Source organism: Rhinopithecus bieti, unplaced genomic scaffold, assembly GCF_001698545.2.
Source record: "Rhinopithecus bieti isolate Rb0 unplaced genomic scaffold, ASM169854v2 scaffold_58886, whole genome shotgun sequence".
Taxonomy (NCBI): domain Eukaryota; kingdom Metazoa; phylum Chordata; class Mammalia; order Primates; family Cercopithecidae; genus Rhinopithecus; species Rhinopithecus bieti.
Genome location: NW_016822906.1, coordinates 391,280 through 408,343, shown reverse-complemented (window position 1 = coordinate 408,343; position 17,064 = coordinate 391,280). Strand labels below are relative to the sequence as shown.

Sequence of the window (17,064 nt, the reverse complement as noted above, 5' to 3'; positions counted from 1 at the left end):
TGAGAATAACTGAAAACAGTTGGTTAAGCGAAGCAAATATAGGGAGGCTAAGTGAAGATGGACCACATTAACAGAAATGTTTCTGTATATTTAGGCTGTTACATGCAGACCTACAGACAGATAGATGCCTAAAACTTATGTGATTCGTTATTTGTGAAAGTGAAAACTCTATAGCACAAAACAAAATAAATTATTGAAATATAGTTTCCTTTAAAATTAATGGAGATATTTAAATTCTTTGCAGGTGTTCTTTATTTCACTGTCATACACATTTCTGTTAAGGGTGAAGCATGGCCAATCAATCAATATCAATCAATCAATAAAGGATCAGGACTTTTGTGGGAATCTTCTCAAATTGGATACATCTGGTGTGTCTTTTGTGCGGCTGATGGCAATTTTCATCTAATGAGTGGATCTCTTACACATCCCGTGATCATCAAAGAAGGAGATTTTATGTGAGAAAGTCTTCTGAGAACAAAGCAGAAAGAACACTGATAAGAATTACTGAACATCAAACTATGGCTCATTGCACTGATTCCAATGTAAGCAATATTTCTTTTCAGTTATTCTCATCCCTAGGGCCATAATTAGTTAGAAAGAAAACACTTTAATGATACTATATTTAATTGTCACTGGAATACTTCCAATGACAATTTTTTTAATTTTATAATTGATAAAATCTGTTAATAACTTTTACATGCTTTCTTATGAAATTCCTGTACATTATGTAAAAATATAGCTAAAATATTTGATCAAACCATGTTATAAAATATGGATTGTAATTACAGTTAATCCTCTTCTTTTACCTTATAAATATTAAACATTTTTTACCTACTGTTAACTAAAAATAGAATCACGTGCTAACTGCCAAATCAATTTGTCTTAGCCGTATGTATTTTAACTTTTATTGACTGCATAGGGAAAATTTGATAGTGAGATGAGAATTTAGTGGAGTTGCCTCTGATTGCCTTAGCAATGATTATTACTTAATATCTCCCCAAAGCAAAACAGCACATTTGCATATGTTTAACTTATAATACCACACATTTTATACTTCATAAATATCACAATATTTTAAAATTACATCATCACTCATTAAATGAGAAAGACTATTATCTTTCTTTGATTATCTTCTTTTATAACTTATTATAAGTGGGTATATTAATTACGTCCTCATCCTTGGATGTTAGCCTTTCATAAAATATTATTATTTAATATTTTATAAGTATTTTGTTATTTTTTCCAAATGTTTTTCATAATATACCTCTAAAGATTTTGATATGTTTACATAAGTTGAAGAAAATGAAGTTGTACTATTTCTAAGAAAGAGTATGCCTGATTTCACTAATTAATTTGACATCGAGATAACTTTGCTAAAAGCAAAGCACACCCTTTCCATAAATTGAATGAATGAAATCTGAATGTCGTTGTTGTTGACTAACATATTAAAGTCAATGAAGTTGTATTTAAAATATTGTATTGCCAAAGATGTATTGCAATTAACACNAATATCTCCCCAAAGCAAAACAGCACATTTGCATATGTTTAACTTATAATACCACACATTTTATACTTCATAAATATCACAATATTTTAAAAATTACATCATCACTCATTAAATGAGAAAGACTATTATCTTTCTTTGATTATCTTCTTTTTATAACTTATTATAAGTGGGTATATTAATTACGTCCTCATCCTTGGATGTTAGCCTTTCATAAAATATTATTATTTAATATTTTATAAGTATTTTGTTATTTTTTCCAAATGTTTTTCATAATATACCTCTAAAGATTTTGATATGTTTACATAAGTTGAAGAAAATGAAGTTGTACTATTTCTAAGAAAGAGTATGCCTGATTTCACTAATTAATTTGACATCGAGATAACTTTGCTAAAAGCAAAGCACACCCTTTCCATAAATTGAATGAATGAAATCTGAATGTCGTTGTTGTTGACTAACATATTAAAGTCAATGAAGTTGTATTTAAAATATTGTATTGCCAAAGATGTATTGCAATTAACACTGTGCTTCATGTTTTCTACCCTTTTCTTAGGATATTCATTCAAAAGAGGTACCTCTAAATGAAAAGAAAAACAGGTATAAATAATAGACATTTGAGAAGTCTTGGTAAAGCAATTCGTATGCTTTTCAGAAATTGTAAAAATAAATGCCTCTAAGTGACTAAATAAAACAGAGTTTGCATGTTGGTTCAGTTGTTTTAATAAATTTATAACAAAATATAATCAAATTGTCAAGTGATAGATTTTTAAAAATAATTTTGCTGATAATTTCCATATGATTTTGAACATATAAGTCAGAAATAATTTAAATAACTGTGTGACATTGATTTAACAAAACACTCTCTTTGTGAATGACCTTGGCTCTGAGAATACCAGTCATAAAAAGATCACTGAAGCAAATGCAACAATATTCCAACGGTAGGATTCAGTAACCATCAATGAGGGCATATGTATATACACATTACATATATAAACTTATTTATTTTTGTAAATATATAATATTATATGTAAATATATAAATGTAAATATAGGAATACTTAAAATATACTACATATATAGTATAGACATATATGTAGTGTATACATAGGAATATGTATACACACGTACACTCAGGGAGAGGATTTTGTAAAGTACTTTTCTGTTTATCAAAAGCAATTATCAAAAGCATTTTCCTGTCATTCATGACTTAAAATGAGATTCTTAGTAGCTTCAGAATATTTAATCTTATTGATATATATATAATTTATTAAATAATTTTTTAAAGACAGACCTTTAGACAATTCCAGGTTTTGAAATATGTTAACCCATATCATATTATTTCATTAAGGTAGAAGTAATCATGCAGCATCAAAATATATTAATGTATTTTATACATATATTCTGAAACTTGTATTCACAATAATTGCACTATATATTTCTATCACTAGAATGTGTGCATTTATTTTACCTACTCTTTGCCAATTAGATACATAAATTGTATTTTATTTTTTAAAATTTATCTTTCTTTGATAATTACTGAGGTTAAATATGCTTTCCAATTCTCTGTATTTTACGTTTTTGTTGAACTATGTCTTAATTCTTTCAAAAGATTGTATTAGGCTCAAGAATTATTTCCATGTTTTATCAAACCAGTAATCATTTCAATTGCATGAGGAACAACTCTGGCCATAAATACCCAAAATGTCTAATATTATATAGGATAAGGTATATTTTTGTGTATTTTTAAAGGTAGTTTTTTTTTTTTTTTTGAAACGGAGTCTCTCTGTGTTGCCCAGGCTGGAGTGCAGTGGCGCGATCTCAGCTCACTGCAAGCTCCGCCTCCTGGGTTCACGCCATTCTTCTGCCTCAGCCTCCCTAGCAGCTGGGACTGCAGGCACCCGCCACCCCGCCCGGCTAATTTTTTGTGTTTTTAGTAGAGACAGGGTTTCACCGTGTTAGCCAGGATGGTCTTGATCTCCTGACCTCGTGATCCACCCACCTCGGCCTCCCAAAGTACTGGGATTACAGGCATCAGCCACTGCATCCAGCCAAAGGTATATTTTTTAGTGGTAAAAAAGGGACACTAATGCACATATTTAAATTTATTTGACTACAGTTTCAAAACCCATCCTAATGAAAATTTAGATACTTTTGCATAAATATAAAATTAGTTCTCAGAGGTTTTTTTCCGGAGTTTTCCTATGTCACTAGTGAAGAATTAGAGGGTAGATAAATAATTTATTCCTCTAGAATTGCCTAGTAATACTCTAAATGTCTAATAATCCAAAAGCCAAAGATGTGCAGGACTAAATCCATTTGTACTACTTTTAGTACAAGATTATAAATATACCTAATTAAGATAAGGAAATAACCAGAAAATATGACAAATTAAATCTAGATACTTAGTTTCATTTGACTTTTTTTATACCCACAAAATGTTAGGTTATATGGTATTGTTTATGTCCTTCACTGTCTTGATGGGTCAACATCCTCTCCCAGTACTTGTCTTAAATATTAATTATTGGATAATCATTGACCCACCGAGGATTATATTAAAATGCCTAGCCAAAAACTTACTGGAAGCTGCATTTTTTTTTCTTCCAGATTACTCTGTCTTTTTCATCGGAATCAAGCCACAAATGATGTACATTCCGTTAAAAAACTTCTTCTGATTTTGGTGAAATCTGTTTGTGTCTCCTCCAAAATTTGTGTTGTGGCCACTCCAAAATTGGTGTTTGCGTCCCCTCCAAAATTTGCATGTTGAAGCCCTAACCCCCAGTGAGATAGTGTTTTAGAAGACTGGGTGTTTAGTGGTAATTAGGTTTGGAGGAGGTCATGAGGGCAGAGACCTCATAATGGAATTAATGTCCTTATAGGAAAAGAGAGACTGGAGGTTTCTCTTATCATCTTATATGGATACAGTTAGAAGCCATCTGTCTGAAAATCAAGAAGAGGGCACTGAGCAGGAATCGACCAGCACGTTGATCTTGGACTTCCTGGCCTCCATAACTCTGTGGAATAAATGTTTGTTGTTAAACCACCAAATATCTGGTATTTTAGTATAAGAACCTGAAATGACTAAAACAACATCTTACACTTACTCACTAGTGTTGTACCTAAGTAACAGCAGATATAGCTGGCAGGGTCTTCATGCTTTTGATTCTAACTTACATGCATATTTCATTGACAATTAAGCATTATTTAGCTAGTTACTTAGGCATTCCTAAGGAATTTCTATTAATCAATGCTTGCTAGATCTTTTAACATAATTATTTGAATTAAAGCACAATAAGAAGACCATTTAAAATATATTGGCAATTCTTTTTAAACTGATTAATATTTTAAATTAGTTACATTGCTTCTGATTGAATTAGCATAATTTTACATTTTTTTGCTGCAAATATTATAAATATGAAAGTGTGGTTGAAATTTATCTATTATATCTAAAAGGACATCCATTTTCAGGAAGTCATTTTAAAGATTTTACATACATCAATTACTAAAATGCAAAATCATAAGTAGAATAAAATTACATGTTTAAAATGCAAAGTAATTCAATAAATTCTGGCAAACTTTTAATAGAAATTACTAAACTGGATAAGGCAACATGTGTAACATATATTACTAGAATTGTGCAATATGTTATTCTTGATTATAGTTCTTTTTCAAGATTGAAAGTCATGACAATGATTAAATTAAGAAAGTAAATGTGGAATAATATGTAGCAGCATGTGCATATCTTCATTGTCCCATTCCTACTCTTGCCTAGTTCTCTATTTTATTTCTGATAGTTAAATTTGTGAGAAAGCTACATATATGGAATTATTTGTGTAGTTTATGGATACCATTAAGTAAAGTGACCTTTCAATAAATAAGCTAAGATTACAGATTTGGGTCAATGGTTTTTCCCAAATCTACAGTCTTGGCTTTCTTTACACAAAATTTTGAACAACAGAGGACACTGGTAATAGAAAAATACGAATTATGAACTCTTTTACTGAGAGACTTATATTTATGTCAGTGAATGAAATTTCCATGTTGTCTGAGGTATCTTATAAGGAAGAAACACACTCAAGGCCAGACGGCTTCTTCGCTCTATGACAGATGATGTAATATACTACTAAGGAAAAAAAAAATGCATCATCATATGTGTTCTTTATGTATAATTTTTTTATTAGTGACGTTTGTGTAGTCTTACAATTAGATATATAGAGAGTACACCAGATAATTAGTTTCAGATTTATAGACAAAATGTATTTCACTGGTGAGTCATTGTGTTTTCGGGATAGATGAGGCTTAATGAGAACACATATGTTTATGCTAAATAACCTGTAACACCAACTGAGGTGGCACAGTCCCCTCAACATTAGGAAGATTGATTTTGCTTCAGTGTATCACTTTGCAACAGAAGTACCCTTCAGGTAAGTTGAAAAAGTTATCAAGCTTGTAGTTTAAATGAGCAGTGACGATTCCAAGAGAGGCAGGAGAATTGTAGCTCGCCATTGTAAAAGCATTTCAGCTCCCAAAGAAGACAAGCAGTCATCTTTCAAAATAAAATGGACTACTGATTATGGCTATTGTTTTCACTTTTCTTAATCTTTTGCTGGTTTAATAACATTTGCAAATAAAAATATACCTTTTTTCTTTTAAGCATAAGATATATTAACAAATAGCATTATATTATGTTAGGTACCAATTGGAGGGAGTACTTAATTATCATTGTTAGAAAAATGAGAATATATTCAAGAAATTCTGAAGGTTCTTCAAGTGCATTCATTTCAAAACTAGCTTGTACATTATGTTAATTACAACCTGGTTTTTCCATAGTCTCTTTCGGCAAGGGTATTGATTCACAGACTTTATTCACCAAGCGCTTCTCAACTCTTAAGCTTTACATTTTTAAAACTAGTCAGTCCCTCTGTTTTATCAATTTCTCTTGTGTTTCAGATCTTTGTTTAATTCTCCTCTTCAAGTTCTATCTAAATAAATTAGATATAATATTAATATTTCCCCTTTTTCCTGAATGAATTCACATAATAAATCTATAGTTAGATATTGTTAGCAAGTGTAATGAAACATTTCAGAAAAAAGAAATTACACATAAGAAAAATTTACAAGCATAGCACCTTGAAAGTATTGAGGCAAATTGCTCAAAAATAGATTCTTCCTACTCTACATATTGGATGCAGGAAATCTTTCTTTCCTCAAAGTTTTCCAGTAAATTTTCTTCCTAAATGTGTTTTTAGAGATTCAAAGGCAAATGAAGAGCAAGCACAACAGCAAGGGAAAGAGAAATATGGAGAGGAGACAAAAGAGAAAAGGAAGATGAAAGGAGAAAACTGTATTCTTCTAATGTAGCCTCAGAAGTCACATACAGTTGCTTCTACCTCATTCCATTCCAGAGAAGCAAGCAACAAAGGCTGGCCCAGAATCAAATAGAGGTAAATTAAACTGCCACACCTCATTAAAGATAACTAGCTGAATAATTTAGGTACATATACAAGCCGCAATTCTATATAGCTATTAGAAAACGAGACGACTACAAAAATTATTGTTATTAAGTAGAAACTAAGGGAGCAGAAGAGTTTATATAATATGCTACTAAGGCAAAAAAAAAAAAAAAAAAAAAAAAAAAAAAAAAGAATGCTTACCTGAAAAAAATTGTTGGAAGGAAGCTAATAACTGAGTGGCCTGGGCTATGTGGAGTTGTTGGGCTGATGGAGAATGAGAGAAATTGTTTTCTAAAAAATGATTTTGTTTACATGTTTTGGATTTTAATTTTAATTCATTCTGTATCTAAAATTATTTTGTATAAATACATTATGCCAACCTGAGAAATAATTATACTAATCAGTTCCTTATGCATGGAAATTGTCTTGTACTCTGCCCTTCAACATTTTGAAGATAGGGATAACATAGTAGCATATACACCATCCTTCAGAAAGCATCGGAATGTATTACTGTATATGAATGCCAATAAGAACAAAATACACACTAACACTTGACAGGGTAGGTCATTTCTCATATTTATTTTTCATGATTTTGAAGCAGAAGCAGATCTATTCTTTCATAATGTGGAGTGTGCAATAATTTAAACAGTAAAGTATAAATTGAGATAATCATTTTAAAACTCGAGTTTGGAAGACATTTTGTTATGACAGCAAATATACATGAGGGGATAGCATTTTTCCATTTGTGTACTGTTTAGACCATAATTAACTCACAAAGTTCATGCAAAGGTTATAGTGAACCACAATGTTTATAGAGAATTAAAGATCTATTCCACATATTTTTGGAATGGAATATTTTCTATCAATAAAAGTTTCATGTATCAAAATTTTTATTTGCATATTATTCCATTAGCCTGTCTTTGGAAACTTTATTTAGCATGATATACAAATTTCAAATAATTCTTATTTTACAGAGCAAGGGTAGCAATTTAAAATATTTCTCAAATCACTAAAATGACATTTAAATTTTTAACTAAGATATAACTGAGTTATTTTATTATAATTATTTATTAATTGGACTCCTTTTACTTTTAAAATCAAGTATTCAATTTCTCAAAATGATTTTAAGATATGCACACAATCTATCTGAGTATTTAATGTGTGGTATTGTTACTCCACGTTTAATGTGATTGTTTAAGATATGACTGTGCAATTCTACAAGATTCCAGTGTAGGATTTGATGGTTCTTTAGTATAAATCATATTTACATTTGACACTAGCCAAGATGTATGATGGACAAATACAATGTTACAGTTATACAAAAGATTATACAGTGATAAAATACTGTGCCAAATATTTTAAATGCTGCAAAATATATATAGATTAGAAAGCAAAGAAGGATGAACTTGTGTCTTCTCCATTTTGTGCTGGAATGCAAGTTAGAGATTCTATGTGGTATAGAGAACATAATATTGGACAGCAATAATAATATATATGGTATAGACATTTCTGCTACTGAAAGTAAATTCCACCTAGGAGAATCAAGATCCCTGATCTCAGTTTCCTTGTTTCAACTACAAATGAAATATACAAAAATGTCACCAAAGTAGCTTTTAATTTTATCTTTATATGGCTAGATAAGGATTCAAAATAAAAATGATAAATAAAGACAGAATAAAATAATATGGCATCGGTGCTAATACAAATCTTATTTATAATAAGATATCCAGTGAATGGCAGAAGTTTTGCATGTAGAGTTTACTGTTCACTGTCTTTCATTCATGATGTACTGATTTTCAATTGATTATTAGAGATAATCCATATTTACACACGTGCATGAATCAGGCAATTAGTGTGCATGAATCTACCCAATTCATCTTCTATCCCCTGAAATGATACAGTGAGTATATTAACTTGTCTGTAGATTTGTATAAGGTAATTTGAAATTTCATTTTAATTTGGGAAAACACGTAGCAATGTAGAAAAAAGAAAGCTAGTTGAAAACAGAATTATTGATTGGGTTTGAGAATTGATTTAGGAGATAGGAAGGTTAGAGAAAAATTTTCAGTGATCAATAATAAATTAAGGTCAATTAGCAGAGGAAGAAGGCTAGAGAAAGAGGCAACATAATATCACATCAAGGGGATTTAATTACTGAGCCTAAAGCAAAACTGCTACTTAGTTAAGAATTCTTGTTAGTAATGAAACTAATTTATCCTTTTTGACCCATTTTCCAGGAAGCCTCTTGATCCAACCTGAATACTAAATCAGGCAATTAGTGTGAAACAAGATATCTAGGTTTCTCAAAGATACTCATTTTCTTTTTATAAAATTAGGCACGAAATTCTCCAACATGCCTTTCTGAGAGTTTAGGGCTTAGAAATAAAATTAAAGGATTTGAATCAACCCAAATATAAAACAAACAAAATAAAAGGATTCCCAACCCTGTGTTTTACTCTCTACAAACAAAACAGGCTAACCATGGTATTCAACTGGGCAACATTTCCAGTGTTCCATTTCATAGAATATTTTGTTCACATATTCTAATCCTTTTATCCCTCCAAAATATCCTGTTTGGATTCAGTCAACATATATGTTCATCATTTATTTGTTGCGTTTTATTATGTGATGGAGATTGTTTTAAATACTGGTGATGAAGCAATGAGTAAACATAAACAATCCCTACCTGCTGGAAGCAAATTATATTCTTGGGAGGGTAACACAAATTAACAAAAGAAATCAGGAAAAGGTATGCTATTTTGCATTGTGATAAGTACTATAGAAAAAATAATGCAGACAAGCATAATTATGAGCATGGCAGGTACTGCAATTTTGTGTAGGGCAATCGGGGAAGGCCTCTTTTAGGAAGTGGTGTTTAACTAAAGACCTGAGAGAGGAGCATGAGTGAGTTGTGAAGATATCTTGGGGAGACTGTTTTAGGCCAGAGAGCAGCAAGTGGCAGGAAGTTGGAGAATGTCACATGTGCTTGAAACAAATATTTACAAAGTAATTTGAACTTAAATTTTAGGAAAGACCTAGCTGAATGGAAAAGAAGTAAGCTAGATGAAAACACAAATTACTGATTGCATTTGAGGAATTAATATAGGACATTGGACATTTAGGGGGTATTGTGTTTTTGAAGAATAGGGAGGACAGTGTGGCTAGAGACTGTTGAACAGCAGGGGCAGTAGCAGAAGATGAATTGGATAGCTCATCAGCTTTATTGAGTGCCAAGAAAGGAACAAGAGTGGAAGCTATTGCATTAACCCACGTAAGAAATGACAATGGCTTGGGGCAGAGTAGTAAACCTGGAGATAGGGAAAAGTGATTAGAGTCTGGATATATTTTTAAGGCAGAGAGAAGGGAATTTTCGGCTATATTAGGTGTAAGAAATGGGAGAAATAAGTGAGTCAAAGATGACATCAAGTTTTTAATCTAAGCGTCTTACAAAGATGGCTGGCATCCACCAAGATAAGGAAAACTGCTGGGAAAGTGAGCTTTTGAAGGAAGGTGAGGAGTTTGATTTTGGGCATATTAACTTCAGAATGTCTATTAAATATCCAAATGGAGATTTCAAATAGGCAATTGGGATGTATGTATATGGAGTTCAGGAGAAAATGACACAATTGGAGGTAGAAATTTGAGACCATCAGTCTTTAGATTTCTAAAAATGAGTTTGAGTGTGATCACCTAGGAAGTAAAAGAAGATGAAAACTCATATGTTTTCATTTTAATGACTGAGCCATGGTCCACTCTGATGTGCAGAAGCCAGGAAGATGGGAAGACACCAACAAATAAACTGCTAGAAAGGGGCTAGAGAGAGAGGGAAATGGTGGGTCCAGGTCAAATCTTACAATCTGTTTTTTTAGAGGGTAATTTGTCTCTGAGTTTGAAGCTGAGTTTTTCATGTTTTGTTTTGTTTTTTTCTGTGTCAATGTCATGTTGATATAAATGATATCTTCATTACTAATTCACTCTTGATTTTATATGGAGCCCACAAAAATAAGCAATCTATTTTCTTCGAAACTGCCAATGAGTATTTTACAGAAAAACCTGAAAAAGTAACCTTAAATAAATTTCCTCAGAATGTAAGAGAGAAAGGGTTTGCACAGATAACTTATTGGTTCTGGATAATCTAGGGAAGCTCTGATTTCAAATATTGTGTTCTCCCTATAAGCTATCGACATTTCACCAGGACTGGGTGCAGTGGCTCACACCTGTAATCACGGTACTTTGTAACGTACAGGCAGGAGGATCACTTGAGGCCAGGAGTTCAAGTGACAGCTCAATGTAGCCTGGGCCACATATGAAAACCCTGTCTTTACAGAAATTTAAAAATTATCTAGGTGTGATGGTGCTCATCTGTGGTCCTAGCTACTCAGGAAGCTAAGGTGGGAGGCTTGTCTGAGCCTGGAAGGTTGAGGCTGCAGTGATCTGTGATCATGCCACTGCATTCCAACCTGGGTGACAGAATGAGACCCTGTCTTAAAACAAAGAACAAGCAAACAAAAACCATTTCACAGAAATTTCAATATGAAGTTTTCAAAATGCATTTTCCGAATTTCCTTTCACACCCAGAAGTGACACCAAAGTCTCTTTCAATGTTCAAGGCATTGGTAAAATATACATCAATTTGTGTTTCCATATATATGAATAATATATTATCAGAATGTGTCATTTTACATGGAATAAATGTTCAAATAAATTTAAATGTTTCAGTAAGATTAAATATTCTATGTTTAGTTTACTCTCTCATTCTCTCTCTCTCACACACACACACACAAACACACACACACACATAAAGCAGATTTAGTTGAGGAAAAAATTAACTTTATCGGGGATATGAAATAGTCAAAAGTGTATTTGATTTACTTTTAAAATAAATCCCCAATCTTTTGAAAGATCTTTCAGTAGCTTTTGAGATTTTTTCTTATTTGATGATTCTGTAGAAAATAATTAACAATTTTACAATATATTTTTCAAAAAAAATGTAGGCACATAAAGTATTTATTTTAATTTTCTTAAAAATCACCATCCTGCCCCATAATTACATTAATGCATTTTCCCATGGCTGCAAATTATTTATACACTACAAAACACAAAGTAAATGCTATTATCTTCTACATAATTTGAAATAAGTGCATTATACACATATCAAACTGCGTGTACATGATTAATTTTAACAATAATTTACTACTTATTATAAACAGACCAAACCTTGTAATTATCATGTTTTATAAGATGAGTAAACTAGGAAGAACCTTACAAAGCAACTAGTGTTTATATTTTCACAGTTTTACAAATGAAAAAACAGAGGCCAGCATGGATAAAGTTGAAAGCCTAATTTGACATGATAGACACAGGTTCTATATGTCTAGCCATTATTCATTGTATTTTATCAGTGACTTAAAATTCAATCATATGCGAATCCTTAATTATTATGTTTTCATGCAAAACAACTTTAAGTTATCTTCCAAAATAAAAGTCTTGATTAAATAAAATATACGTTTGTATTTAATACACTTTTAAATTTTTAGGGTGATTTTAGATTTTTTTTTAATTGCAGCAATAGTACTGAATTCCACTATACCTTTCACCCAATTCTCCTCAATGTCTATATTTTCTATTACCATGACATATTTGTCAAAACTGGTCAAATAACAGTTTACATTATTATAAACTAAACTCCATATTGTTTGGATTTCACTTCTTTTCTGACTGTGCCAGGATCCAGTCCAGAATACCACACTGCATTTAAACATTGTCTCTTCATTTTTCATGACCTGCACAGTTTTGAAGATTACAGGTACTTTTCTCTATCACATCATTTTAAAGGGAATATATACAATAAATAAATATGATTCATCACCCATGATGTTTAAATTCTTCACTTGGTTAAAATAGCTCCACTCTAAAATTACTTCTCTCTCCCTTTGTACACTTTATCAGTTGGAAATGTGCCACTAAGTCCTGCTCCTCCTTCTGGAGAGTAAAGCAGTAATTATTTAACATCCTCTTATATATTAAATAATTTACTATATAAATGTTTTCTCACACATATTTATTTTATACTTTGAATTATAATCCCAAGATACTTGACTTACTTTTTGGCTCTACTTGTCCCCACTGTGGCCACTGGGAGTCATTTCAGGTTGGCTCCTGTGTCTCATTGATGTGCCTCAATCCTTTGGTGTTTTGGGTGCTTCCTTGATTTCTGGTACTACAAGATGCAACAGTGTCACTTTATATTTTCCTGTCCCAGCTATAGAATCAGACCTTGGTGCAAAGAGCCCTGATTGCCTTTATTCGAGAATGCAATTTAGAAACTCCTGTCAGAGTTCAGAATAAGCTCATTGTGACTGAGGTGTCACTTGTGAACTGAGCTAGTAAATCTACATATGTATACTAACCCATGTTTACATCACACATAGATACGCATTATAGATATTATTATTCACATATCTATGTATCTGTGTTCCTATTAAGCTATTGATGAGCTCATTCTGATGTTTCTAATTCTACCAGCACCACACAGTTCTTTCTAGTTTACCCAGGTATTTGTAACTCCTAAGGTGAGTTCCTTGAGTCACTAATGTCTCTAAACCATCTCCAGTGGAATAGGGCAGCAATTCTTGTTTATTCATCATATTTTAGTGGCTTCACTGTGCTCTGATTTATATGAGTAGTTAGTTTCTATGACAAAAACATTTATTAAGCATCTAAAAATACTGATCCACCAATAGCACATTATCAAAATGTGTTACCAGCCAATTGGATGCATTATTAGAAAATTAAAATCATCTATACTAAGAGATCAAGCTTGTATGACAGCTAATTTTATTTTCTGAAAATAATTAAGCATTAGTGTATTCATGCATGGATGTTTAGTCATGGGCAATTATCAGACGAAGTGAAGCATTTGAATGTATATCATATATTTTCAAAACATTTGAGAATGGTATTTTTCCATAGTATTTTCTCTATTTGTAATATTAGGAGAAAAAAATTGCTTAAAAATTATTTTATAAGTTTCACAGAAAATGAACTTGACAGTGAAAGAGAAAATATTGGCACAGTACATGGTGAATGGACGGAACATAATACATTTTTATTGTGAACTATCAATTCTAGTTAATAATGGCTACTAACTATTTAATAGAAAGTACTGCACATTCTCTCTGTAATTCGTATGGCAGACATTTTATTTCAAATGCTATCTGGCCTCACACGTACTTTATCTCATCATTAGAAGAATGTATAACTGTTATACAAAAATATAAAATTGCTTTTATTGAGATGCATATGGACCATTTTCCACTCCAAATTGATTTGCTTTTTGGTCACATAGTTTGGCAAAAGGAATAACAAAAGTAATGTATATATATTTTGGATTGTGTGCTGCAGAAGATCATGGCAGGAACTTGATGATAATAATTTTATACTTCTGAGAATAGACAAAAGAAGAAAATTGCAGAGATGTTTAATTTACAGAGCAAAGTGTTATTCTGCATGGTTGTCTCATTCTGCCTATATATAGGTTCCTCACGGGGATTCCAGAATGACATTCTTGTCAATCATTTATATAATTCTAGCCATATTAGTCTTTAATAGTATCCTGATTATGAGAAAATAATTCAGTGCGACTGTCTGGAGAACTTACATGTTGGGAGTGAAACTCAGTTAACACATATGAAATGAAATAATATTAGTTCTTATTTATTAAGTTGAGAGTTCAGTTAGATCTTCAGGACAGGCTTATGCTATGAGACCTTAAATTGAGATCATTCTGACTTTCTGTATCTGTTTTTCCTTGCACAGAATCTAAGGTGGATCTGTAATAGCAAACATTATAATAAGTGTTATTCAGTTAATGTTATAGTCACTAGCTTAGACATAAGTAACATCAGGGATGATTTATAATCAGTATTGAGCTAAAATGTATTTCCTTTGCAGCTCAGTCCTTCACCTGCATTCCATGAATTCTTTGCTTTCATATAAATCATTTTCTACTTCAAAAAACCATGGTGAAATTGAAGTCATTTGAATAAGTTTCACTATGTTTTAAATCTAGTCACTTAAATAATATGTTATTTATTTTCCCTGCTATGTTTATCCAGCACTCATGAATACAAATATTTGTAATGATAACCAAGATCTGATCTCATTTCCTTCTGAGGACGTTCTCATTTCATTGTGTGTAAAGATGAGACTCAAAGAATATATTTTTATCTGTATCTTTATAAGCATCCCACCCAATTTTAGGTGAAAACTGAGGTTGAAAGCCAGCCACCCATAAAATATATCTGTTTATACTAGAAGTAGTATAAACAGGTAAGTATAAACAGATATATTTTATGTCTAAATGCACATTGCTTTGCAAAATATGTTCTTACCATTTATTTATTTTTCACAGCTGGTTGAATCTTGACCTACTCTGTAACACTGCATGCCTTCCCAGTAAGGTGCCCATTTTATAACCTCCTCTTTGAAACTTGAAGAATACTCCCATCTGCTGAATAAAATATGAATGGAGATTAAAAACTTATGATGAAAGAAGTAAATGTTTATGAATAAAATCCTAGGTGTATGAGAAAAAATACTATACATGTATTTCAAAACACTTTCTTTTCACTAAATGTACGTTGTATTTTAACCAAAAAAGTTAGTTGTCTCGCTAGTTATATGTGAATTTAAAAGATTTCAAAGAAATATTTGCTCAACACTGTAAATATAACTGTAGGAAAGTTCAAAATTACCCTCTGAAAGTTCACTAATTGAGTCCACTTTAACTGACAACAGACAGATAAACAGGAGAAAAGGTATACAAACTTATTACTCTGCAAGCACACAGGAACCACAAAAAGCATAAAACTCAAAGAAGGACCAGATGGTTGAAGCTTAAATACACTCTTCATAGGAGAGAGAGATGAGCAGGATGTAGGCAATTTTACAAGAATAGTAAATTTTGTTTTGTTTTGTTTTGTTTTGTTTCGTTTCGTTTTTGTTTTTGAGATGGAGTGTCGCTCTGCTGCCCAGGCTGGAGTGCAGTGGCGCAATCTCGGCTCACTGCAAACTCTGCCTCCCAGGTTCACACCATTCTCCTGCTTCAGACTCCTGAGTAGTTGGGATTATAGACGCCCGCCACCACGCCCAGCTAATTTTTGTATTTTTAGTGGAGATGGGGTTTCATCATTTTAGTCAGACTGGTCTCAAACTCCTCACCTCATGATTCACCTGCCTCGGTCTTCCAAAGTGCTGGGATTACAGGCGTGAGCCACCTCACCCGGCCATAGAAATGGGTTTTAGGGGAGATGGATGGGCCTGAAGAACGGACAATAGACTGGGCAATTTTGTGTGTGCTCTGGGTGTGGTGTCCACTCCAGTCTTCCTTCCTATGATATACATCAATTTCCCCTGGTTGACGAGATATCTGGGGAAAGGATTTATGACAATTGCATATCTTCTGGAGGATCTGGCCTTTAGGTAGATAAGGGAACTTCAGAAAAAGCCTTCCTTTGTTTTGCTCCTCCCCAGGTGATCTGCTGGGGTTTAAAGTCCAAAATGGTGTGTATTGGAGGTTGCTTCCTGAGCCCCAGGATTACAGTCTTGTCTTATTACTGGGCCCAGGTATGATTATTAGCTTCACATTCTTGCAAAGATTCAAAGGGTGTGGAAGGAGAATGTTAGAAAGAGGGACACTTGACACACGAAAAACATATAATAGAGGGAAATTGCCAAAGATACTTATTTCTTGAGGACAAGTTGGTGTGATCTTGGGAGAATTGGAAAAAAGGGAAAATAGTAAATGAAAGGAAAAGAAAACTAAGTTAAAGACTAAAACTCCTAGGTAAGGAAAGAGAAATCTATAAAGTATTTTGAAATATGAGAAGAGAAAAACACCTACTATAGTGCCAAATATACTCTAGAAAGGCAGCTAATGATTTTGTGTATTATATTAAATCTAACACAAAGTTACTAACAATGGTTTGATTATTAAATGAAAAGATTTTAAATGCCAAATTTTGAGACTCAAATGCATTAATTTTCTCATTCTCTTACATAGATTGATTGATTGATTTATTTATTTATTTATTTATTTTTTTTTTTTTTT

General features: G+C 32.1%; 1 long non-coding RNA gene across 1 annotated transcript in view; it reads left to right on the top strand.

Annotated features, from left to right (window-relative positions):
* The first annotated feature begins 243 nt into the window (after positions 1 to 243).
* Positions 244 to 17,064, top strand: part of LOC108521339 (uncharacterized) — a 36,286-nt gene continuing 19,465 nt past the window's right edge. The window contains exons 1-3 of the long non-coding RNA XR_001883168.1: positions 244 to 542; positions 2,058 to 2,101; positions 6,750 to 6,944. This is a non-coding gene — a long non-coding RNA (uncharacterized LOC108521339). The remainder of the gene's footprint in view (positions 543 to 2,057; positions 2,102 to 6,749; positions 6,945 to 17,064) is intronic.